This window comes from Meles meles, chromosome 3 (genome assembly GCF_922984935.1).
Source record: "Meles meles chromosome 3, mMelMel3.1 paternal haplotype, whole genome shotgun sequence".
Taxonomy (NCBI): Eukaryota; Metazoa; Chordata; class Mammalia; order Carnivora; family Mustelidae; genus Meles; species Meles meles.
Window position 1 is genome coordinate 42412053 of NC_060068.1, and position 26122 is coordinate 42438174.

Consider the following 26122-nt stretch of genomic DNA (forward strand, 5'->3'; position numbering starts at 1 on the left):
TGAGGGTAGGTTTGTCTGAGGTTGATTCAGTCACACAGCTAGCCTTGGTTTCCTAAGACAAGGTATCCTTTCAAACATTTGAGTACTGCTGTCTGGTTTCCAGAAGCTCCTCTACGCCACTCCACTACTGGAAGGATTCATGTCAGTGTCCAGGGCTTGACCGACTGCCCCTTTTCTTCCTGATCACTGGCTCTGTCCTTATTTGTGTATGTTAATGACTCATTGGACAGTGGGATTAAAATAGTATTGACAAATGAATAAGTGTCATTTCAGGAGACTTACCAGTGACATGCTATATTGCATTGTGTTCTTAGAAAGACCAGGTGGGTTCCTCATTGAAAAGATCTTGAGCATTTGATTGCTTGATCTCAACTCCAATTCCTATATTTCCAGCCACATGATGCAGTCCTTCACATGCGTTAACTCCATACACATGCGTCCCATGGTACCTCCCCCTCTCCTCCAGTCACGTGTCCTTCTCCATTGCTCCAACCTATTCCTTTGTAGGCTGACTAATGCCTCCCCCTTCATTCATTGATTATCTCCTGTACCTGTTCAGTTCAGTGTGCTTTGGAAAGTCTGGAGTCAATACACTAGTTGTAAAAGTTCTCTAATATATTTTTAACAGAAGCTCCATAACCTACTCTCACCTCTCCATGGGATGACCCAGGGAAACAGTGCTATAGGTAGACAGTGACAACAGGGCACCAGGAAGTGCCCAGAAGGTCAACCCCACCTTGACATGATGGGTGCTAGGATTTGGACATCGCATACCAACATTTCTAAGAAACATACAAGCCCAATATATCATTTGTTATTTGAAATATGTATGAAAGTTGAGATTGACAAGTAGATATCTGAATACTAAAGTTATGAAATAATGACCTTAAATAAAAATTAGCAATCAAATGGCAAGATTTCATTTCTTTTGATGGCTGCATAGTATTCCATTGTGTATATATACCACTTCTTCTTTATCCATTCATCTGTTGATGGACATCTAGGTTCTTTCCATAGTTTGGCTATTGTAGACATTGCTGTTATAAACATTTGGGTGCACGTGCCCCTTCAGATCACTATGTTTGTATCTTTAGGTTAAATACCCAGTAGTGCAATTGCTAGGTCATAGGATAGTTCTATTTTCAACATTTTGAGGAACCTCCATGCTGTTTTCCAGAGTGATTGTACCAGCTTGCATTCCCACCAACAGTGCAGGAGGGTTCCCCTTTCTCTGCATCCTCACCAGCATCTCTCATTTCCTGACTTGTTAATTTTAGCCATTCTGACTGGTGTGAGGTGATATCTCATTGTGGTTTTGATTTGTATTTCCCTGATGCCGAGTGACGTGGAGCACTTTTTCATGTGTCTGTTGGCCATCTGGATGTCTTCTTTGCAGAAATGTCTGTTCATGTCCTCTGCCCATTTCTTGATTGGATTGTTTGTTCTTTGGGTGTTGAGTTTGCTAAGTTCCTTATAGATTTTGGATACTAGCCCTTTATCTGATATGTCGTTTGCAAATATCTTCTCCCATTCTGTCAGTTGTCTTTTGGTTTTGTTAACTGTTTCCTTTGCTGTGCAAAAGCTTTTGATCTTGATGAAATCCCAATAGTTCATTTTTGCCCTTGCTTCCCTTGCCTTTGGCGATGTTCCTAGGAAGATGTTGCTGCAGCTGAGGTCGAAGAGGTTGCTGCCTGTGTTCTCCTCAAGGATTTTGATCTTGCCATTTGCGACGACGTGGATGGAACTAGAGGGTATCATGCTTAGTGAAATAAGTCAATCGGAGAAAGACAACTATCATATGATCTCCCTGATATGAGGACATGGAGATGCAACATGGGGGTTTTGGGGGATAGGAAAAGAATAAATGAAACAAGATGGAATTGGGAGGGAGACAAACCATAAGTGACTTTTAATCTCACAAAACAAACTGAGGGTTGCTGGGGGGAGAGGGGGTTGGGAGAGGGAGAGGGGGGTTAAGGACATTGGGGAGGGTATGTGTTATGGAGAGTGCTGTGAAGTGTGTAAACTTGGTGATTCACAGACCTGTACCCCTGGGGATAAAAGTACTTTATATGTTTATAAAAAAAAATAAGAAAGAAATAAAAAATTTTAAAAAAATTAACAATCACAACACAAGTTATCACCATTTAAGTTATCATATTTTCAGTTTCTGTTTTATGTTTAAATTCCATAGAGGAAAATATGTATAATAATGCCATGAAAGTAAGCAATGTTTGCTTTGTAGGGCTCCAAAGGTTTTTTAAGGAACACTTATAGTGTGTTTGTAACTAAGATTTAACTTCCAAGATGCCAGGGTTAATGAGTTTGTGTTAGCATACCTACACTTCCTGTGAGCAAAACTAGCTTACATTTCCATAATTTCTCTTTATATATATTAACTATAAACAACTAGTCAATTTGAACATTAAAAAAATAAAAATTACTTAAAAATATGATTACTTAGAAGGAAATACTGAATTATGCTTATTTTTTCCCTGAAAGGTTGATATGTGTTATGTAGAATTCATTCATATTTCAGGGATAGTCTGTTATACCATCTGTGACCATAGGAAGGATCATTACTTTTAGCAGCTGTGAATTTTTAATGAAGTGAAAACATATAGAGTCAAGGTCAACAATGTTTTGTGTTGCAAATTTTTATTTTCCCACCATCAAAGGCTACCAGTACTTTTCTATATAGGGAAGAATATGGGTTTATTCCTTCTGAAGCCCTGATGCTTCTGGAATAATAGTTTAATTTTTATATTTCTATCTATATAGGACTCTACTTATCATTTGTGTTAAATTTGAATGCCAAATTTTTCCACACTAGATAAAATTTGAAAGATGCCATGGTCAATTAACTATTGAATAAGAGGAGTAAATTTATTATATCTAAAACCAGAAATAAAAGATGTCTGGGTAATGTTGAATATTGGCAATATTTGTGATGTTTCTGATGACTATTTTTCTTTAATCAGTTACATCCTTTCATCATGCCTTGGGGAATACGCTATTTGAAATGAATTCCTCAGAATAGTGTTGATTTTGTAGTTGAGAAGCCGTTACAAAAACTTTCTCCATTAGTATACAATGAATTCAATAATGTGATTAGTAAAAAAAAAAAAAATTCAATTTTGAAGCTGTAACAGTTATACTGGTTTTTAATAGTTACGACCCATGCCATAAATTATCTTCACTTTAATGTGCCCTACTTATAAAACAAGAGGGAATGTTATTTGGGATTTAGCTATACTTATCTTGTCAATCAAATTCCACTTAGAAGTAAGTAAACTAGGAGTTATTGATACTATGTAAATATAAAAATATACCGAATCGAAAGTCAGGGTACATTGTTGACTAAATCAGGAAAATAAAAGGTTAAAAAACCTGTCTATATCTACATTGATAGGCAAGCCCATGGAGAAATATGTAGAATTCCTTTTTTTTAATTCACTTTCCTTTTTTTTTTTTAAAGATTTTATTTATTTACTTGACAGACAGAGATCACAATTAGGCAGAGAGACAGGCAGAGAGAGAGGAGGGGAAGTAGGTTCCCTGCTCAGCAGAGAGCCCAATGCGGGGCTTGATCCCAGGACCCTGGAATCATGACCTGAGCTGAAGACAGAGGGTTTAACCTGCTGAGCCACCCAGGCGTCCGTTCACTTTCCTTTTTATAAATAATGTGATTTCACAATAAAGCTACTTGACATATCCGAGATCAAATTCCATGGTGAAGATAATGTAAGACTAGACATGAAGATTTCTTACATTTAAATTCTAGCTCTAATATTAACTCATGATTAATATTTTGGGAGTCATTTTTCAATGTGGATTTCCTAAAGCCTTCAGCTGACCTAGTGGACCAGAGAATTTGGGACCTAATTTCCATGTATTCTGTTTGATATGACTTTTACAGGAAAAGTAGTACACTGTAGGCACAACATTTTGCATCAGAATAAAGTCACCCATAGTCTCTAATCAGACAATGCATTTGTTCTCCAGTGAAGTATTTTTACACTTTAGATTTCTGTTGCACTTATCAGACAATGATAGACCCTCTCAAACTCATTTATAGTTTTCTAGAAAACAAATTCAGATCTAGTACTGAACTATGTTAGCTGAGTTTAGTTCCTTAAAAACAGAGATCTCAGGGGCGCCTGGGTGGCTCAGTGGGTTAAAGCCTCTGCCTTCAGCTCAGGTCATGATCCCAGGGTCCTGGGATCGAGCACCGCATCGGGCTCTCTGCTGAGCGGGGCGCCTGCTTCCTCCTCTCTCTCTGCCTGCCTCTCTGCCTACTTGTGATCTCTGTCTGTCAAATAAATAAATAAAATCTTTAAAAAAAAAAAAACAGAGATCTCATTGTTGAAATTAGTTATAAAGTTGACTAGTAAAAATAGTGGGATGGAATTTGCAGTGCCTTTGCATAATGCTTATAAGGACTATAAATTTAAAAAATTCTTAAATGCTTCTTCAAAAAGTATTTTCCACACTGAACAAAAGAAAAAGGCAACATGTTGCTATTGAGTTTAACCATGCTGGTAGTTGACGGGGAAGGGGGGCGGGCTGGAATCTTAGGTCAATTGAATAGCGGTTGTCACTCAAAATGGTGGTATTTTTTATACTTGCACACTGATTAAAATTACCTATCCAAATTAAAGAGATGTGGGAAAATTTGGGAGGCTGATGAGTCTCAGCAATAGGTGTGTTATTTAATATAAGAAAGCATTCCTTTGATATCTTTATTACATTTTTGTCAAACTGGAAAGGGACAGTTTGACCTAATAGAGTAGACGATTTAATTCATGCATTTGCTCATTTAGTGAAAATGTGCTTTGAACTGGATGTCATGGTAGAAATAAGAGATGTGAAGACTACTAAGGGTTCTGCCCTTGATAGGTTCAGATTGTAGTAGAAAAATAAAATAAAATTTAAAAAAAAATCAAGGTAAGATAAGTGAGTTGGAAGTACATCAGAGAGAGGTTACAAAGTCATAAATTGAGTCCAGGGAATGAGGATGAATAGTGGCAGTAGAGAGAAACTAAAATGCATGGGGCTTAAAAATTGAAGTCAGGGGGTGCCTGGGTGGCTCAGTGAGTTAAAACCTCTGCCTTTGGCTCAGGTCGTGGTCCTGGGGTCCTGGGATCGAGCTCCGCATTGGGGTCTCTGCTCGATGGGGAGCCTGCTTTCCCCTCTTTCTCTCTGCCTGCCTCTCTGCCTACTTGTGATCTCTGCCTGTCAAGTAAATAAATAAAATCTTAAAAAAAAAAACCAAACCCTGAAATCAGTATTGTTTCATAGCCATTGACATTTCTAAGCCTGGAATTCACAGCCATGGCCAAGTCTCCTCTTTCGATTAGTGAAGTGAAAAGAAAACTATGAGAAATTTCAAGCAGGAGTTTTGCAGAATTGTTCCATAACAAAATAGCAGATGAAATTTCTCTTGAATCTTTTCATCACAAAGAATGCCCTCAAATGTGGTGACAGTGGGGAATTGTGGGGCATGTGGCAGCAAAGCCCCCAGCGGCGGGGGGGAAGTGCAGAGGTCAGCTTCGTGGTTATGCCGCCATTCTCCACAGATGTGCGCAGTGATTGATAACGTGCAGGAAACCATGCTTATGCGTGGGGCTTGCTTGGTTTCGTTGTGAAATCACAACACTGTAGAAATTCTTCTAGAGAAGTGCTGTTTACATTCAGCCTTAATCAGCAAGCCAGTACTTCTCTGATACTGGTCCGTGGACTTGGCAATAAACACAAAGCCATAGGTGATAAAAAGCCAGAGTGCACTCGTCTTTGGTTATCTTTGTAGTAAGTCTTATCGTGTCAAGGTCCTATTGTAGAACTGATACATTTATAGTTCCGCTCTGACGGGCCACCCCTCTGTAGTGCTTTTTGCTGAATCCTCTGTTTCCTCAACTCTAGATGTTGGTGGGTCCAATATTCAGTCTGAGAGCTCTCTTCCGGCTTCTCTCCTCCTCTCCACCCGCGTGCTGACCTCAGCTAGTCCTTTGGAGCTCATCAACAGGTCTGTGTGAGTGCTTCTGAGACTCACAGACAGCTGTGGCCTGACCTCATCCCAGAGCCCATGCCTCATCTCCACTGGGGGTTTCTTAGGCATCTCAAAGTAAACATGGCTAAAATGGGACTTCAGAATCCATACCCAGCCCCTCCACTCTCTTTCTCCCTTCAGTTTGCTCTATGTCAGGAAATCACCTCAGAATCTCACCAGCTACCTGGCTCAGAACTCTCGGGATCGTTCTTGTTTCCTCCCTTGTACTCACCTTGCATGCCCAATCCTCTAAAAAGGTGTGTCAGGTCTGTCTTCAGAATATATCTTGAATCCTTCTCTTCACCGTCTTCCCTGTCCTCCTCCTTTCATCAGATGGTCCTTATATGAATTCCTAACCAGACCCTGCTTCCTCCCTTGCCATCCTATAACCCGTTTTCCTCAGAGCCCCCAAAGTAGGGGCTGAAAGAGAAAAGAATGAAGGTCATCCCATGTTGAAAACCATGTCTCCGCATTGTCACGGGGGCTCCTTCAGTCCACTGCGGCCTCTGCTGACCCCAGAACTTACCTATCACTCAGATGCCCCTGCCTGCCACTCTGTCTTGTATAAGCTCTCCTTTGGGTCCTTTAGGCTTCCCACATTCATTTCTGCTTCCAGGTTTTTCCTCTTGATGCCTGGCACCTTCTCCCCTCACAGTCCCTGTTGCTGTGTTACCTTTCTCAGAAGCAGCTTTGCTGACCACCCAGCCTGGGCTGTCACTGTCTGTATGTATCCTTGTCACTCCCTATCACATACTGTGCCTTTTGGCACCTAGTTCTCTCATGGTACACTTTGTACTTTTCCTCATGGCGCTTACCATTCTGTGATTTCTCATTCATGGGCTTGTTTTCTTATTTGTTGACTGTCTCCTCCCTGCCAGATATGAGTTTTTTAAAGGAATGGACCTGCTCTTTTCACTCCTGAATCCTGAACACCTAGAAAAGGAACAGCCCAATGAGTATGTATGGAATGAAAGAAAAAAAAAGTCCACAGATCAGTTTGTTCCTCGTTTTTCTACTTTCCAAGGCTTTAAAGAGGTCACCAAGAAATAAAGACTCTTCAGAGAGCTGAAGAGATGCCTTACTCATGACTTCAATATCATCTTATGCGCACAAATCATGAAAAGTGTACATTCTTTGGAAGTCGGCTCTCCATATTTTAGTAACTTTTTGCAGTCTTTAAATCACGTGCTTTTTGCGTGATTTTCTTTTTGCTCCTTTAAAAGCCTGTATGTCAAAATAGAATTTGATTTGCAGAAACTTAATGTTGGCACTTTGAAAGCATTGCAGTAGGGAGAAAACAATAAAAAATGCATACTGTCCACTCACAAACACAACACATTTCGTGTGTTGGAATTAGGGATTAATGTATGAATAATCCTTCCAAAGGAAAACACAAAAGGTAAGACGAAATACTGCTCTGACTGCAGATCTGTTTCTTTTTATTTTATTTTTTTTTTAATTTTCAAGTATTTACAGAATATAACACCATTTGGAAATGTGCTGTCGCTGCAGTTATTTCAGGAGAGGGAAGCAGAAAAAAAAGTGTTCCAATCATCAGACTCCTTAGTAACGTGAAAAAGAGACATCCACAAATGGCAGGGTTCTATTGTAACAAATATATCAAGAGTTGACGTAAATTATGGTGAATAAATCCTCTCACCATTCTTAGATTTTCCTTGGTAGTTCTATGTAATAATTACCTACTCCCTAGCTGATTCCTATTAAAAGAGGTTCTGTATGTGTAAGTGATAGGATTGCTTACGACATGGTGGAAGGCAGTTCAGCTTAATGATTGGAATATGAATTCTGGATTTAAAATGCATGCTTTTGAATTGCAGCTTCACATCTTTTAAGTACGCACCTTGGACAGGAATCAATAATTGCATGCTTGCCTTTTAAGGTTGTTTTGGACATTAAATGAGATAATCCATGTAGAACACTTAACATCCAGAGCATGAGGAACCCTGGAGAATGTTAACGAATATTACTCTATGTAGTCTCATCTTTACAATTACTCATGTTTTCATGTAGTATTAACTGTCATCTTTCCCATAATGCATCTTTCCCAAAGATTGCATAAGGGCATCTGAGTGGCTCAGTTGGTTAAGCCTCGACCTTCAGCTCAGGTCATGATCCCAGGGTCCTGGGTTTGAGCCCTGAGTCAGGCTCCCTACTCAGTGGGGATCTTGCTTCTCCTTCTCCCTCTGCCATTCCCCCTATTTGTGCTCTCTGACTCTCTCTCGCTCTGTCAAATAAATTAATAAAATCTGTTTCAAGAAGATTTCATTAGTTTATGTTTTCATCAGAAAAATAAGAAATAATCACATTAATCTGTTATAGATTGGTTAGTTGTCTAGAACAGTGTTTTCCAGTATAGGTCAGAGATCTTCCATTGGGTAAAAGCAGATGGTATTATTTTAACATTTTGAGAGATGCTCCATTAAGCAAATTTAATCAGGTTTCTATACATTGGGACTTTGCAGAGCCTTTAAAATGTTAATATAAGGGGCGCCTGAGTGGCTCAGTGGGTTAAGCCTCTGCCTTCAGCTCAGGTCATGATCCCACGGTCCTGGGATCAAGCCCCGCATTGGGCTCTCTGCTCAGCAGTGACCCTGCTTCCTCCCTCCCCTCTGCCTCCCTCTCTGCCAACTTGTGATCTGTCTGCCAAATAAATAAATAAAATATTTTAAAAAATGTTAATATAAGGCTACCTTCCATTTTTCTGGAGGTTCTAAGTCTTTACAAGTGTGTACTTAATGCTTACGTAATTAAAAAAGTTGTAAGTGTTCATATGCACCATGATCTTCCAAGAAAGACATAAATTGGCCAAGATTTTTCAAAATTGGGAATGTTTTTCCCCTCAGAGTGTCTGCTGCTCTCTCAGTTCACGGATAGTGAAAAAGTTACTGGTCAGAGAGAGAATGTTCCTATGGTAAAGTTTGGGATCATTTCTGGCTTATGAAGAATCTCATCTACGAACTTGAAAAGCTTGGCTTTTACAGTATCACATTTATATAAAATGGATAACGGAATTTAAGATAAAACTGAAAATAGGGTATAATTTAGACCTTTCTTATTTCACTCATCTTTGAAAGAAGCCTTTTCCTGCAGCTTAAAGTAAATCAAAGAGTGTGATTAAAGGGAATTGGTCTGTGTGCAGAACAAAAAACTGATTAGGCTTCTACTTGTCTTTTCCGGGGATATGTCTTCAGTCGGACGTTTCTGTCTTCCAGTAAAATAAGTAGCAAAGCACGGTGGTGCCACCTGCACCGTGGAGCACTTTAATCTGGTCTGTACTGACAAGCTGTTGGACACTGGTCACATTACTCAGCCTCTCTGTGCCTCAGCGATCTCATCTGAAACTGGAAGTAATAGACACTCCTTCATAGGGTCTGATGAAGATTAAATGACGTACTGTTTTTAAGGGATTAAGAATTATTCTTGGCTCATTCCTGGCACTATTATAAATAAATCAATTAAGTTGAGGAAGCTACATCCTTGCTTTTCTATTTATTTTCCTTTCTGTTTCCTTCCGTGGTGTGTCTAGTGTCATACTCAAAAAGACATATTAGCAGAAAGAATTTTCATGATAGAAATTCAATTCTGCTACTTTGTCTCTGGATCCAAGGATGGTTCTATCCCTCCCTCCTGCCCCCGCTTCTTTGAGTCTTTCCTTCCTTCCTGGATTTGCATTTCCCTAATGACTAGTAATGTTGTGCATTTCCTCATGTATGTGTTGGTCATCTGTACATCTATCTTTGAAAAAGTATCCATACAGGTCCTCAGCCCATTTTTTAACCAGATTGGGAGTTTTTGTTGTTGAATTATCTAAGTTCTTTATATATTTGGGATATTAACGCTTTATCAGATATCATTTGCAAATATCTTTTCCCATTCAGTAGATTGTCTTTTTGTTTTGCTGATGGTTTCCTTTGCTATTCAAAAGATTTTCATTTTGATGTAATTTGGCTAGCAGTTATTAGAGATTCTTCCCCAGCCCATGACTCTGGGGATGGCCAGACAAGAAAATAGGTATTTTGCTGCCCTTCATAGAAAAACATATGATGTTTGTGCTTCATAGTGTTAAAGCAGGAGGAATAGTTTCATCTCTTAGTGGGCAAATAAATTCAGATATCTTCTAAATATCTTGTTTTAATAGCACTACTAAATTCTTAAAAATTATTTCCATAATGATTTGATACATAGCTGTAATTATGATAGTTGACATCTAGTGAGCACTGCACAAAGTGTGTTCATCATCAAACCCTCACTATAAGCTAATAAAATAGACATTGTCGGGCATCTGGGTGGCTCAGTCATTTATGTGTCTGACTCTTAGTTTCAGCTCAGGTCATGAACTCAAGGTAGTGGGATCGAGCCCCACAGTGGCTCCCTGCTCAGCATGGAGTCTGCTTGTCTCCCTCTCTCTCTGCCTGTCCCCCCGCTCACACTTTCTTACTCTATAAAATAAATGTATCTTTAAAAGAGAGAGAGAGCTGTCATTATCCCTTTCTACAGTCAAGAAAACCAAAGAAGCTAATGACTTGTCTAACTTTGAATTAACATGATACTAAGCTGGCTTCCTAACCTAAGAAATCCAGCTCCAGACTCCATACTATTAACCCCTTAACAATTCTGTTTCTCTTCACCTCACAATCTTAGAAGAATCACAGAGCATTTGAAAAGTCTAAATTTATGGTTTGTGTATCTCTACACCAATTTTCCCAAGGCTGAGTAAATGCTACAGATACGTATACCCGTGTGTGTGTGTGTGTGTGTGTGTGTGTGTGTGTGTGTGTATTACAGGTATAATTCAGTATATACCCATGAAATTAGATCATGATGTCCATAACAGCATTATTCATAATAGCCAAAAAATGGAAATAGTCTAAATGTCCATCAACTGATGATTGGATGAACAAAATACGACAGAACCATGCAAGAGAATATTATTCAGCAATAAAAATTAACCAAATCCTCATACATGGTACAATAAGCAAGAACCTCAAAAACATTATGCCAAGTAAAAGAAGTCAGATATAAAAACCACACAGTATATGATTCCATTTATATGAAATATCCATAAAAAAACAAATCCATAGAGCTGGAAAGTAGACCTGGAACTAGGCATTGTAGTAGGGTTGACTGCAAATAAATAAGCAGGAGAGGTCTTTTTGAAGGGTGATACCTGTCCTACAGCTAGATCATGTTGAAGGTTACACAAATTTCCTGAAAATCATTTCCTCGGAAAGAATTGTACACTTAATGGGTGAATTTTCTCATATGCAAATTATTCCTCAGTAAAGCTGTTTAATTTTAAAAAATAAATAAATAGACTTAATCATAGCCCAGAGACTGAGTATTTTGGTCCATAGTTCAGTGAGAAAGATGAAGCAGACTAAAAATCAAGTTCAAAAGTTGATAACATTATAATTTTCACATTTCTCTGCCCCTTCTCCATAATTTGTAGAATAAAAGATTAAAAAGTCATTTCTTTATAGTTAGCCTCAAAACAAGTTGGCAATAAAATAGAAAGTTTGTTTCATTAGAGTTCAGCCATACACAGTTTCCCTTTGATATGATGAACTGTGTATCTGACTTTGGAAATAAATTAGGTTTCTTTACCTCATCTAAAACTTGTCTCTTAAATAAAAATCTTGAAATGGAAGTTGCACTGCGATATTCGATTCCTGTGGAGAAGAGGAATCTCTACAACGTATGGGAGGAACTTGCTGTCTTTACCCTGGGTGGGTCATTGATTTAGTCAGTGGCCCAATTTTATTATGTTCTATCCATTGATTTTTTTACTCATTTCTATTTTGTGAGGTATGCAGGGCGTTTGATTTTCATTTCCCCTGTTTTGCAGATTAGACAACAGAGGCATATAGAGATTTAATTAGGTCTAGAACTCAGCAGCCCTGAATCCTAGTCATGTATAACCCATAAATGATCCCGGTACTCTGTACTCATTGTTTGAAATAATAGGTATTTAATAAGTGCGGATTGATGATTTTGGTAGAGCCAGGGTGGATATGGTAACTAGGTTCTTTTTTTTTTTTTTTAAGATTTTATTTATTTATTTGACAGAGAGAGAGGTCACAAGTAGGCAGAGAGGCAGGCAGAGAGAGAGGAGGAAGCAGGCTCCCTGCAGAGCAGAGAGCCCGACGCGGGGCTTGATCCCAGGACCCTGAGATCATGACCTGAGCCGAAGGCAGCGGCTTAATCCACTGAGCCACCCAGGCGCCCCTGGTAACTAGCTTCTTAAGCAATTTCATGACTATCATTTTAAAAGACTCTCTTAACATCTTGTCGCAAGTTGGAACTGCCAGCAATAAGGACTAAAACTAAGATTCTGTGGGGTGCCTGGGTGGCTCAGTAGGTTAAAGCCTCTGCCTTCGGCTCAGGTCATGATCCCAGGGTCCTGGGATCGAGCCCCGCATCAGGCTCTCTGCTTGGCTGGGAGCCTGCTTCCTCCTCTCTCTCTCTCTCTCTGCCTGCCTCTCTGCCTACTTGTAACCTCTATCTGTCAAATATATAAATCTTTAAAAAAAAAAATAAAACTAAGATTCTGTATTGATGTGTTATAATAGCCTTCGCTTTGCATTACCAGGCATCTTACCTGGGCAGATGGAGAAAAGTATGATCCCACAAAAACTATACCCATTTAAAGATAATTTTCCTAAGTGCATCATTTTTCATTCCTGGGCTTCAAGCTTTGTGAAAAAAAATTAGGGACATATTATAGATTATTTCGCGATTGTGCTGGGTCTTCAGGCATCAAAATAGAAGAGCGACACCACTGAGGAAAGGTGGAATTGGGCTCTGGCATGCCTCCAAGTGATTCTTCCCCCAGGATCAGCCTGAGCTAGCGTTCCCTGACTCCTAAAAGCCTCAGATCTCGGTCTCTTTTTCATGGACTCAACAATTTACGGCTAGAGATGGATTTTTCAAAAGGAATGGATTTCCCAAATCCATTCTCTCCCTCGTTAGTCCCTGTCTGAAGGAAATAAAAAGACCCATTCGTGTGTTTTCTTATTTCATTTTAAACAGTATCTCCTGGCCTATCCTTAGTCATAATTACAGGCCTTGATTGCCTTCTCGTTCTGTTGTCCTTCGTCTTCTGAGTGTTTTTTCCTCTTAACAGCGACGCAGATCCTATAACCATTTCTTCAATTGTTCTGTTATCTTGTGAATTTATGTTTCTTGTGAATTTATGTTCCTTCCATGAGAAGATAGATGGAAGGCTGAACATCAGGCCCCCTGCCAAGGCAGTAAAGAGGAAAAGATACAAAATGTAGGACAGAGGAATTAGACTTCTGTAGGATAAAGCATATCTTTGACTCTTATTTTGTTGTAGGACATTGTATCTATGTCTTTGCCATCCAAAATTAAGCATCTTAAAGTTGGGGATCTCTAATGTTCATTGTTGAATTCCCTTAAATTGTTTGAAACACATTTTTTCTGCTTTTTTTAGAGACTGTATTCAATGTTTAACATGTCTGCCTGATTTCTTCAAGTGCCTATTTCTAAAATGCAAATTTAGGGACACCTCAGTAGGACGCTCAGTTGGTTGGGCAGCTGCCTTCGGCTCAGGTCATGGTCCCAGTGTCCTGGGATCGAGTCCCGCATGGGGCTCCTTGCTCAGCGGGGAGCCTGCTTCTCCCTGACTCTGCCTGCCACTCTGTCTGCCTGTGCTCCCTCTCTCCCTCTCTCTCTCTGACAAATAAATAAATAAAATCTTTAAAAAAATAAAAATAAAATGCAAATTTAATGTGCATGCACAGTATTCCTATATGCCTCTTGACCAGTAAAGGGATCTTAGAATGTTTTAATTCTTCTAGCTACCTTACTACCCAATATTTAGTCTCATTTCCGCTTAAATGCCCTAAAGCAGTCATTTTATACTTACTGTTTGATGCTAACATTTTTATTTAGATTTACTGATATGTTTCCCCATTTCTTTGCTCACCATTACTTCACACTCATTTCTGGCTCAGTTTCTGTATTCCCAAAGTGCATCCTTTAGTTCTTTAGATAAGGGGAACTAGTAGGAGCCTCTCTTTGTTTTTGCTTTGAAAAATATGTATTTGATCCTACATTTTAGATTTACTGGACAGATGATTCAAAGCAAAGAGTCATTTCAACTCAGCCTTTTAATAATATCAGTCCATGATCTTCTGATGTCTCCTGTAGCATCCAGTCATTTGAATTCAACTGTTGGCATAACTATTATTATGTAGCAGTTCATCTGTCTTTTCATTTTGGTTGCTTTCAAGAGCTTCTCTGTTCCTTGGTCATTGGTCAATCCATTATGACAGCCCTCAGATGTGGAGTTTTCTTTTTTTAATCACACTCACATCTCATTTTTTTCCCTCATGTGCAAGGATTCACGTTTTTCATCAATTCTGGAAGATTCCCGACCATTCTTTCTTTAAATACTAACGTGTTCCCGTTTTCCTTTTTTTTTTTTTTTTCTTTCTTCTTCATTCTCTCATCCCTTCCTCCCTCCCGCCCTTGCTCCCTCTCTGTCTCAGAACTCCTGTTAAATGCTGTTCCCTTTTGGGGCACCCAGATGGCTCCATCAGTTAAGTGTCCAGCCCTTGGCTTTGGCACAGGTCACAATCTCACTTTCATGGGATTGAGTCCCACGTCAGGCCTCCCGCTCAGCTCAGAGTTGGCTTCAGGTTCTCTACCCCCTGCCCCTCTTCCCACTCGCTTGTGTGCCTACGAGATCTTTCTGTAAAATTCTGTAAAATAAATTCTGTAAAATAAAATTCTGTAAAATAAATTTTAAAAAGGTATCCTCTTTATTATCTACATCAATTTCTTAAAATGTATCATCTTCTTACTGTATCATCCTTATCTCCTAGCCACTTTTTAATATTTTCACAATCTTTATATTACTACACTCTACTTCCTTCTCTGTTTTCTAGTTCACTGCTTTCCCCTTCAGCTATGTCTAACTTGATGTTTAGCTTGCTTATATGTTTAGTTACATTTATACCCAATGTCTTTTTCTTTTTTTTTTTATTTGTAACACAAACTTTAATCCCTAAGGTTCTCACAAACATATTACTTTTGTTTTTTTTTTTTGTAAAATAAAAACCTTTTAATTATATTAAATATTGCAACCCCCCCCCCAAAATATAAGTCTATAGGCGAGAGGAAGGGGTGTTGTGCAGCAGATGGGGCTCACGCACCACAAGTAGCCCAGGGGCCGAGGTGCAATCCTTGTTCAGCCAGTGGCCACGGGTTCAGCTCTGATGGTGTTATGAAGCCAGTTGTCCTGGTGCTTGTGTTCTGCTGGGTAACTAGGACCTTTGCTCCAGCTGGCAGGACAGGATGTAGCTCTCATCCTCGCTGAGCCGCTCCACAGACCAGAACCAGGCCATGAATGGATGCTGGGGCTCTAGGCAGTAATTCTCTGCCGCTGCCTGGGGCAGCATGATGTCTGTGAGGACTCGGTATTCCTCCATGTAGTCCTCCATTGCAGTATCCAACATCACCAGGTCAGTGAGGAAAGTGCCAAGGTACGGGACGACACCCTGTGTCATGAAGGGTAGGTTTGGGGTGAGTCGCTGCTCTCTCTACCCAATGTCTTTTTCAATGTTTATTTTTTTAATTTGTATCTTTAGTCACTTTCAACATATTTATTTCATATTCATTTTCTTTTTTATTATTTTTTTATTTAATTTTTTTCAGTGTTCCAGAATTCATGGTTGAATTCATTGTTGAATTATTGCTCCATGCAGTACGTGCCCTCTTTAATACCCACCACCAGGCTCACCCAAACCCCACCCACCCCCCCAAAACCCTCAGTTTGTTTCTCAGAGTACACAGTCTCTCATGGTTTGTCTCCCACTCCAATAGTCCCCAGCTCCCTTCTCCTCCCTATCTCCCAACGTCCTCTGTTATTCCTTACGCTCCACAGGTAAGTGAAACCATATGGTAATTGACTCTCTCTGCTTGACTTATTTCACTCAGCATAATTTTTATTATTATTTTAAGCTCTTACATTTCTATATCTGTTGGTTGCTCTCTGTACCAACACTCAGTCATAGTGGATTGCTTCCTTATATGTATTCTCATTTCTTTATTATAAAGTTATCTAAATCTTCAAAGTAGCCTAAGGTCTGACTTGCCTCCATTTCTTCCAGAGGCTTCTATGCCATCACTAGCTCACTGCTAGATACACTTTTATAATTTCCTGGCTTGGGATTGCTGCTGTGTGCAAATTCCATAAGTTTGAATCCCAAGTCTAAGTAAAAAAAAATTTAAAGTTATTAAAAAAAAAAATTCAAACCTGCACTTTGTTTTCCCCGAACCCACAGTGCAGAACTACATCCTTACATTCTACATTAAGTAGATACATTTATTTGTTTCCTTGGCTCCACCTTCAGGAGGGTACGGCTCTTGCAAGGCCCTGTTCAGATGCAATCGTTGCTACTTTATTATCTGTGGTCCACGTTGAGGGTCAAGCCCCAAACCCCTTGATTACCCACACAGACAGCCCCCCTCTTCTTCACACAAGGTTTGTTTCTCGACTAGCTTGCTGGCTTCCATATCTGTTCCCACCACCTGGACGGTCCCTTTCCTTTTTGAGCAATTCTAAATATGCATTTTAGAGACGTTTCAGGCTTTCTGGTCTCTCTAGTCTAGTATATTGTAGGACACAGAAGTCTCCCATATCCCTTTGTTGTATATGTTCTCCCTAAATGTTCAGGACTCACCCACCAATAAACGTGTTTTTTATGTTTGGACTGGATGCTTACCATAAAGAAGCCAATGACCATAGAATAAGCTGATAGTGAAGATTTATTGAAAACTAAAACTTCAGAGGGAATTCACCAGACTCAAAATAGACACAAACTCCTCTTTCTACATTACCAAAGAGCTGGTATTTTAAAGTTCATGATTCTGGGGCATATTAAGAGCCCTAATTTTATATGTACATGCATAATATAAACCTGGATTACTCCTTTTCTGCTGAGCATGAAAAGAAATAGATTGGGAGGAAAATAATTTACCATTTGAGTGTTGCTTTTCCTTGATTTTTTTTTCTTATTAGATGAATCTACTTCCTCTGCCTTTATGTTTTCCTATTTTTTGCTGCTTTCAGCTCACTCTCTCCCACACACTTTAAAAAAAGATCTCTCTTAAAAGGAACCCTGATTTAGCAGTTTTGTTGTTGGTTTGCTTTGAAATGCATGCAAAGTAACACATAAAGGCAAAGAAATATTAATATTAAGGTACCGTAATACTATTATATAATCCTCCTTATTAGAGCTTTAGCTATATTCATTAATTCTTCTCGATCTCCTCCTCCGGTGTTGGCAGGCATCATAACCACCTTTTTTTAAAATAGAGAAATGATGTCACAGATAGGCATTTTACCAAGGTCATTCATGCAATTATTAGTAATTAAGATATTTTTAAGCATATACGTATCCAGAATCCCTCCAAACATTGTATTTGACCTGGTGTTTTTTCAGGATAATTTATGACATGTATAGGAGCTAGAAGAATTTTGATATCAGTAATCAATAAGATAATAACACTGTGAACCAGGCACTGTTGCAAGATTTTCCATTAATTTATTCATTTAAATCTAATAGTCCAAAAATTCTGTTCTAATCCCATTTAAAGGCCAGGCACTCTGAGAAGATAAGCTCCTTCTCAGAGTTACGTAGATAGGATGCAGTAAAGCTGGGGTTTATAACCTCCACAGTCTAGCTGTCAATTATTACTCTGCACTCACAAACACACATACACACACACACCCTAGTATACATACACAGCAATACATGTGCTTTCTCACATGCACATTTCTTTTTTTTTTATTTTATTATTTTATTTTGTTAAGGTTTTATTTATTTATTTATTTATTTATTTATTTAATTTGTTTATTTTCAGCGTAACAGTGTTCGTTGTTTTTGCACCACACCCAGTGCTCCATGCAATACGTGCCCTCCCTATTACCCACCACCTGGTTCCCCAACCTCCCACCCCCGTCCCTTCAAAACCCTCTGGTTGTTTTTCAGAGTCCATAGTCTCTCATGGTTCATCTCCCCTTCCAGTTTCCCTCAACTCCCTCTCCATCTCCCCATGTCCACCGTGTTCTTTGTTATGCTCCACAAATAAGTGAGACCATATGATACTTGACTCTCTCTGCTTGACTTATTTCGCTCAGCATAATCTCTTCCAGTCCTGTCCATGTTGCTACAAAAGTTGGGTATTCATCCTTTCTGATGGAGGCATAAGACTCCATTGTATATATGTACCACATCTTCCTTATCCATTCATCCATTGAAGGGCATCTTGGTTCTTTCCACAGTTTGGCGACCGTAGCCATTGCTGCTATAAACATTGGGGTACAGATGGCTCTTCTTTTCACTACATCTGTATCTTTGGGGTAAATACCCAGCAGGGCAATTGCAGGGTCATAGGGAAGCTCTATTCTTAATTTCTTCAGGAATCTCCACACTGTTCTCCAAAGTGGCTGCACTAACTTGCATTCCCACCAACAGTGTAAGAGGGTTCCCCTTTCTCCACATCCTCTCCAACACAGGTTGTTCCTGTCTTGCTAATTTTGGCCATTCTAACTGGTGTCAGGAGGTATCTCAATGTAGTTTTAATTTGAATCTCCCTGATGGCTAGTGATGATGAGCATTTTTTCATGTGTCTGATAGCCATTTGTATGTCTTCATTGGAGAAGTGTCTGTTCATATCTTCTGACCATTTTTTGATATGATTATCTGTTTTGTGTGTGTTGAGTTTGAGGAGATCTTTATAGATCCTGGATATCAACCTTTTGTCTGTACTGTCATTTGCAAATATCTTCTCCCATTCCGTGGGTTGCCTTTTTGTTTTATTGACTGTTTCCTTTGCTGTGCAGAAGCTTTTGATCTTGATGAAGTCCCAAAAGTTCATTTTCACTTTTGTTTCCTTTGCGTTTGGAGACATAACTTGAAAGAAGTTGCTGTGGCTGATATCGAAGAGGTTACTGCCTATGTTCTCCTCTAGGATTCTGAAGGATTCCTGTCTCACGTTAAGGTCTTTTTTCCATTTCAAGTTTATCTTTGTGTACGGTGTAAGAGAATGGTCGAGTTTCATTCTTCTACATATAGCTGTCCAGTTTTCCCAGCGCCATTTATTGAAGAGACTGTCTTTTTTCCATTGTATTTTTTTTTTCCTGTTTTGTTGAAGATTATTTGACCATATTGTTGAGGGTCCATATCTGGGCTCTCCACTCTGTTCCACTGGTCTATGTGTCTGTTTTTATGCCAGTACCATGCTGTCTTGGTGATCACAGCTTTGTAGTAAAGCTTGAAATCAGGTAACGTGATGCCGCCAGTTTTGTTTTTGTTTTTCAACATTTCCTTAGCAATTCAGCATCTCTTCTGATTCCATACAAATTTTAGGATTATTTGCGCCAGCTCTTTGAAAAATACCGGTGGAATTTTGATCGGAATGGCATTAAAAGTATAGATTGCTCTAGGCACTATAGACATTTTAACAATGTTTATTCTTCCAATCCAAGAGCATGGAATGGTCTTCCATCTTTTTGTGTCTTCTTCAGTTTCTTTCATGAGTGTTCTGTAGTTCCTCGAGTACAGGTCCTTTACCTCTTTGGTTAGGTTTATTCCCAGGTATCTTATGGTTCTTGGTGCTATAGTAAATGGAATCGATTCTCTAATTTCCCTTTCTGTATTTTCATTGTTAGTGTATAAGAAAGCCACTGATTTCTGTACATTGACTTTGTATCCTGCCACGTTACTGAATTGCTGTATGAGTTCTAGTAGTTTGGGGGTGGAGTCTTTGGGGTTTTCCATATAAAGAATCATGTCATCTGTGAAGAGAGAGAGTTTGACTTCTTCATTGCCAATTTGGATACCTTTTATTTCTCTTTGTTGTCTGATTGCCGTTGCTAGGACTTCTAATACTATGTTGAACAAGAGTGGTGAGAGTGGGCATCCTTGTCGTGTTCCTGATCTCAACGGGAAGGCTGCAAGCTTTTTCCCATTGAGGATGATATTTGCTGTGGGTCTTTCATAGATAGATTTTATGAAGTTCAGGAATGTTCCCTCTATCCCTATACTTTGAAGCGTTTTAATCAGGAACGGATGCTGGATTTTGTCAAATGCTTTTTCTGCATCCATTGAGAGGACCATGTGGTTCTTCTCTCTTCTCTTATTGTTTTGTTTTATCACATTGATTGATTTGCGAATGTTGAACCAACCTTGCAACCCAGGGATGAATCCCACCTGGTCATGGTGGATAATCTTTTTAATGTGCTGCTGGATCCTGTTTGCTAGGATCTTGTTGAGAATCTTTGCATCCATATGCATAGTGATATTGGTCTGAAATTCTCCTTTTTGGTAGGGTCTTTGCCTGGTTTGGGCATCAGGTAATGCTGGCTTCATAAAAAGAGTCTGGAAGTTTTCCTTCTGCTTCAATTTTTTGGAACAACTTCAGGAGAATTGGTGTTATTTCTTCTTTGAAAGTTTGGTAGAATTCCCCAGGGAATCCGTCAGGTCCTGGGCTCTTGTTTTTTGGGGTTTTTGATCACTGCTCAATCTCATTACTAGATATCGGTCTATTCAGGTTGTCAATTTCTTCCTGGTTCAATTTTGGGAGTTTATAGTTTTCCAGGAATGCATCCATTTCATCTAGGTTGCTTAGCTTATTGGCATATAACTGTTGGTAATAATTTCTGTTGATTTTTTCTACTTCCTTGGTGTTAGTTGTGATCTCTCCCTTTTCATTCATAATTTTATTAATTTGGCTTTCTCTCTTTTCTTTTGGATTAGTGTGGCCAATGGTTTATCGATATTATTGATTCTTTCAAAAAACCAGCTTCTAGTTTCATTGATACGTTCTACTGTATCTCTTGTTTCTACCTCATTGATCTCTGCTCTAATCTTGATTATTTCCCTTCTTGCGTGTGGAGTTGTTTTGATTTGTTGTTGATTCTCCAGTTCTTTAAGGTGTAGAGACAGCTGGTGTATCTGGATTTTTCGATGTTTTTGAGGGAGGCTTGGATGGCTATGTATTTCCCCCTTAGAACCGCCTTTGCTGTATCCCATAGGTTTTGGACCGAAGTGTCTTCATTCTCATTGGTTTCCAAGAATTGTATAAGTTCATCTTTGATCTCCTGGTTGATCCAAGCATTCTTAAGCAAGGTGGTCTTTAGCTTCCAGGTGTTTGAGTTCCTTCTGAACTTTTCCTTGTGATTGAGCTCCAGTTTCAAAGCATTGTGATCTGAGAATATGCAGGGAATAATGTCAGTCTTTTGGTATTGGTTGAGTCCTGCTTTGTGACCCAGTATGTGGTCTATTCTGGAGAAGGTTCCATGTGCACTTGAGAAGAATGAGTATTCTGTTGTTTTAGGGTGGAATGTTCTGTATATGTCTATGAGGTCCATCTGGTCCAATGTTTCATTCAATGCTCTTATTTCTTTATTAATTTTCTGCTTCAATGATCTGTCTATTTCTGAGAGAGGCATATTAAGATCTCCTACTATTATTGTATTCATATCAATATGACTCTTTATCTTGATTAATAGTTTTCTTATGTAATTGGGTGCTCCCATATTGGGGGCATAGATATTTACAATTGTTAGATTATCGTCGTGGATAGTCCCTTTAAGAATTATGTAGTGTCCTTCTGTATCTCTGACTACAGTCTTAGTTTGAAATCTAATTTATCTGATATGAGAATCGCTACCCCGGCCTTCTTTTGAGGCCCATTGGCATGAATGATGCTTCTCCATCCCTTCACTTTCAGTCTGGGTGTATCCTTAGGTTCAAAATGGGTCTCTTGTAGACAACATATGGATGGGTCCTGTCGTTTTATCCAATCTGCAGCCCTGTGTCGTTTTATGGGTACATTTAGGCCATTCACATTGAGAGTGATTATTGAGAGATAGGTTTTTATTGACATCGTGTTACCTTTGAAGTCTTTCTGTCTGTAGATTGTTTCTATATTTCTGTTCAATGATATTCTTGGGATTTTTTCTCTCTTTTTTTTAATATTTTATTTATTTGACAGAGAGAAATCACAACTAGGCAGAGAGGCAGGCAGAGAGAGAGGAGGAAGCAGGCTCCCTGCAGAGCAGAGAGCCTGATGTGAGGCTCGATCCCAGGACCCTGGGATCATGACCTGAGCTGAAGGCAGAGGCTTTAACCCACTGAGCCACCCAGGTGCCCCAGGATTTTTTTCTTTTTTAAAGGACCCCCCTTAATATTTCCTGCAGTGTCGGCTTGGTGGTTGCATAGTCTTTTAATCCCTGCCGGTCTTGGAAACTCTTTATCTCTCCATCCATTTTGAATGTCAGTGTTGCTGGATAGAGTATTCTTGGCTGCATGTTCTTCTCATTTAGTACTCTGAATATATTTTGCCAGCCCTTCCTGGCTTGCCAGGTCTCTGTGGAAAGGTCTGACATTATTCTAATGGGCTTTCCTCTGTATGTAAGGAGCTTCTTTGTCCTAGCTTCTTTTAAGAGGGTCTGTCTCGAAACATAATTCCTCATTTTAACTATAAGGTGTCATGGGGACTTTCGAGAATCTAAAATCTTGGGGGGAAATCTCTCTGCCTCTAGTACATGAACGTTGTTTCCATTTGTGAGATTGGGAAAATTTTCATAGACAACTTCTTCCACTATATCTTCTAGACTTCTTTCTTTTTCCTCCCCTTCAGGGATTCCAGTAATTCTGACGTTGGAACGTTTCATGGCATCATTTATTTCCCTGATTCTGTTTTCGTGGCTTCTGAGCTGTTTGTTCCAGGCTTCCTCCTGATCCTTTCTCTCTATCTGTTTGTCCTCCAGATCACTAATTCTATCTTCTGTCTCAGTTACCCTAGCTTTTAGAGAATTTAGATTAGATTGGAACTCATTGAGAGCATTTTGAACATCATCCTTGGTGGGTTTCAGTTCTGCCCTAACATTGTGAACATCATCCCTGGTGGCTTTCAGTTCTGCCCTAATCAATTCCGTTTGGTCATCCATGGCTTTTTCCAACCTAGCTATTGCCTGGATAATTCACATGCACATTTCAACACACAGCTTGTGGTGTGATAATTATTTTAGAAATATCTCTACTTCTGTCTTTCTATCTCTCTGTTTATTGGTTTAGGAGGAAAAGAGGCAAAGACTTCCACTCTTCAGTTTATAATATGACCCTAATTAAATGAATTATCTGATCACTGGCAAATATTCCAATCCTACTGAAGGATGTTATTTTAGAGGCCAGTATTTCGTAGAACTGAAGCTAAGACCTTGTCTGTGCAGTTAACTTCAGGGAGCTCTGAAATCACTAAAATCTTAGTTTGTTATTATTGAAAAAACAACAGATTTTATTTTGAATTCCGATATCTGGTGACTTAATTCAGCATATGTCCCTTCTACTAACTCAGGATGACATTTTTCAGTAGTAAGTAACTTATATTTTGGTGCTAGTTACCTTACACCTAATGACTACCTATTAACCAATATTTGATATTTAATAAAGATTTTTAGATTGAATTAGTGTATTTTTGTTGTTTTAATATTATTTGAGGCTTTTTGGTACTATAGTTTGTTTAAATCATGCAATTGTTTGGAAAGAAATAAATCTTAATTATAATCAGTTTTATAACAAGAAGATTATAAAAATGGAAATACAGTCTGATGATGAGGAAGAACATTTTACTTCCTTGCATGATATATCAGTGTAGATTATATTCTGTTCTCTAGTTTGACTGGACTAAGCTTCGTGAAAAGTTCTATGGAAATGCTTTGCATAGCCTCAAAAGTCAGTGATCCAAAATGATGGTTGCTTTTCTGATCCTCCTTCTTCATCTAAAAATAGTCTCATTGCCATTTTAAATCAACATCACCAAATTAAAATTTGCGACATATAGACACTACAAGGATTTTTACACGGATGGCATTAACATAGTTGACGCCATTTGAAAAGAAAACACGAGACAGACAGGCACCCATACAGTTTTCATAACAATAGTCTTTCTAATGATGTGCCAAGACCTTGTAACTCATCACCAGCACAATCAATCACAATTTTGAAGGCAGTATCTTCTTAGGAAAGATTGTGTCTTATTTACACGCTAACCATTCATACACGGATAAAGAACTGGGATTACATTTAAAATGGTTGCACGTTCCTGTGAATGAAGCATTACGTTGGGGCTAGAGGCAGAGCATGGATTGTCCTGCTCTTTTCTTCACAGGATAACTTTTGGCCAACTCTTTCACCTTCATTAAAAAGTAGACAGATAGTATAAACAAATGACGTTACTTCTCTCAAAAAAAAATAAAATAAAATCAAGACAACTCATCTCTGCTCCTATGTCCCAGTATCTGACCCCCAGAACCAAGGTGAGGCTGTAACCCTGAAGGTTGAACTTGCCTATGGCTTCAGCAGGTTTCTCTTTGCCATTTGGCGAATTGGCAGTGCATGCACTGGCCGTCAGTGATTTGGCAGTGAGCAAGAGAAGTAGCCATTGCCTAAAATTTGTAGAAAGATGCCATTGTTAGGCAAAAGGAGCCGAGTAAGGAGGGGTGGAGGTGGAAGAAGAGCAGGAACATCTCAACAAACAAGCAACAAGGCAAGGCTGAGGGCGAGAAGTTAAGCAAAACTCGGACCCAGTTTGAAATGATCCTGAAGCTGAGCAGATTATGACCTGTCTTCTCTACATGCAAAAAAAAAAAAGAAAGAAAGAAAAAGAAAAGAAAAAAGAAAAATTACCTTCATGGATATATTCATCCTGCAAATGTTTATTGAGAACTGTGTGCCAACTAATATGTAACAAATGGCTGGAGAGTCAACCACTAAAAATCGCAGTACCTGGTCTGTGGGAGCTAACAGATTAATAGCTCACGCAGATAAAACCAATAGTTGTCGGGCCATTGAATAAGCAGCAACAGAATATGTGAGTGCTCTGTAGTTTTTAAAAAGTGCATAGGGCACCCCTTCCAATTTTTTTTTTTTTTAATAAACATATAATGTATTTTTATCCCCAGGGGTACAGGTCTGTGAATCGCCAGGTTTACACACTTCACAGCACTCAGGTTGGGGGAACAGGTGGTGGGTAATGGGGAGGGCACGTTTTGCATGGAGCACTGGGTGTTGTGCAAAAAGAATGAATACTGTTACGCTGAAAAAATAAATAAAATGGGGGAAAAAAAAGTGCATAGGGCAGGGAAACAAATGTTTTTCCTCTCCTTTTCTTTCACTAAGCTCTCCAACCTTTTGTGATAAAGGAGAGCCCCCCTTCCAGGGGTATTGTCAGAATTTCACACTGTCTGCAGGAAGTCTGGAACAATCCTGAAGCAGCGTGCCTGCCCATAAGCACACTCTCCATGCTCACAGAGAGAAAATGGAACACTCTCCACACCTCTAGATGACCATCCATTTGCCTTTCCTTGGTAGGGACACCTCAGGCTTTCTTCTCTTCTCGTTGACCTTAGTTCCTTCAAATGAACAATTATAAGAAAATGTTACTGTTGTCTCTAAAAAAAATGCTGGGGACAAATTATTCCTAGGCAGCTTCACTCTCCATCGCCATACTGAGCAGAGCATTTACCTGAGGCTGTAAGGATGAGATCCTTTGCCTGTTGATTACATTGATCTGGTTGTCCCCAGAGCCTCAAACTCGGTATGTGAGTACTGAACCCTTCCGGTCCCCAGCCATGTCCCTTCTTCCCTTGTTAGGTATGCCATGTGGTCCCCATGGGTACGTTCCAGCCAGAAATGTTGGTGCCTTCCAAAACCTTCCTTTCTTCCTTACACTTCACATCTCATCAACCACCAAATACTGCCTGTCCTACCTCCTAAACATCTTCACTGTTTATCCCTTCCTTTGTTCTTTAGTTCCTTCGCACTATCACCATATCTCTCCTGGACAATGGGAACAGCATCCTTCCTCATCAGCCTCAGCTCTGTCTGCCACCACATGGCCCTTTGGATATTTTTCCTACAAGTCTGAACTTGTTTCCCTGTTAAAAGTACTTCAACATTGGCTTATTTCCCATAGCAGTAATTTTCAAACCCGTTTTTACTGGGCAGACTCCTC

General features: G+C 39.3%; 1 protein-coding gene across 6 annotated transcripts in view; it reads left to right on the plus strand.

The window, feature by feature from the left end:
• PRR16 (proline rich 16) overlaps positions 1 to 26122 on the plus strand; it is a 321097-nt gene that overhangs the window by 130773 nt on the left and 164202 nt on the right. The gene's annotated exons all lie outside the window — the stretch shown is intronic.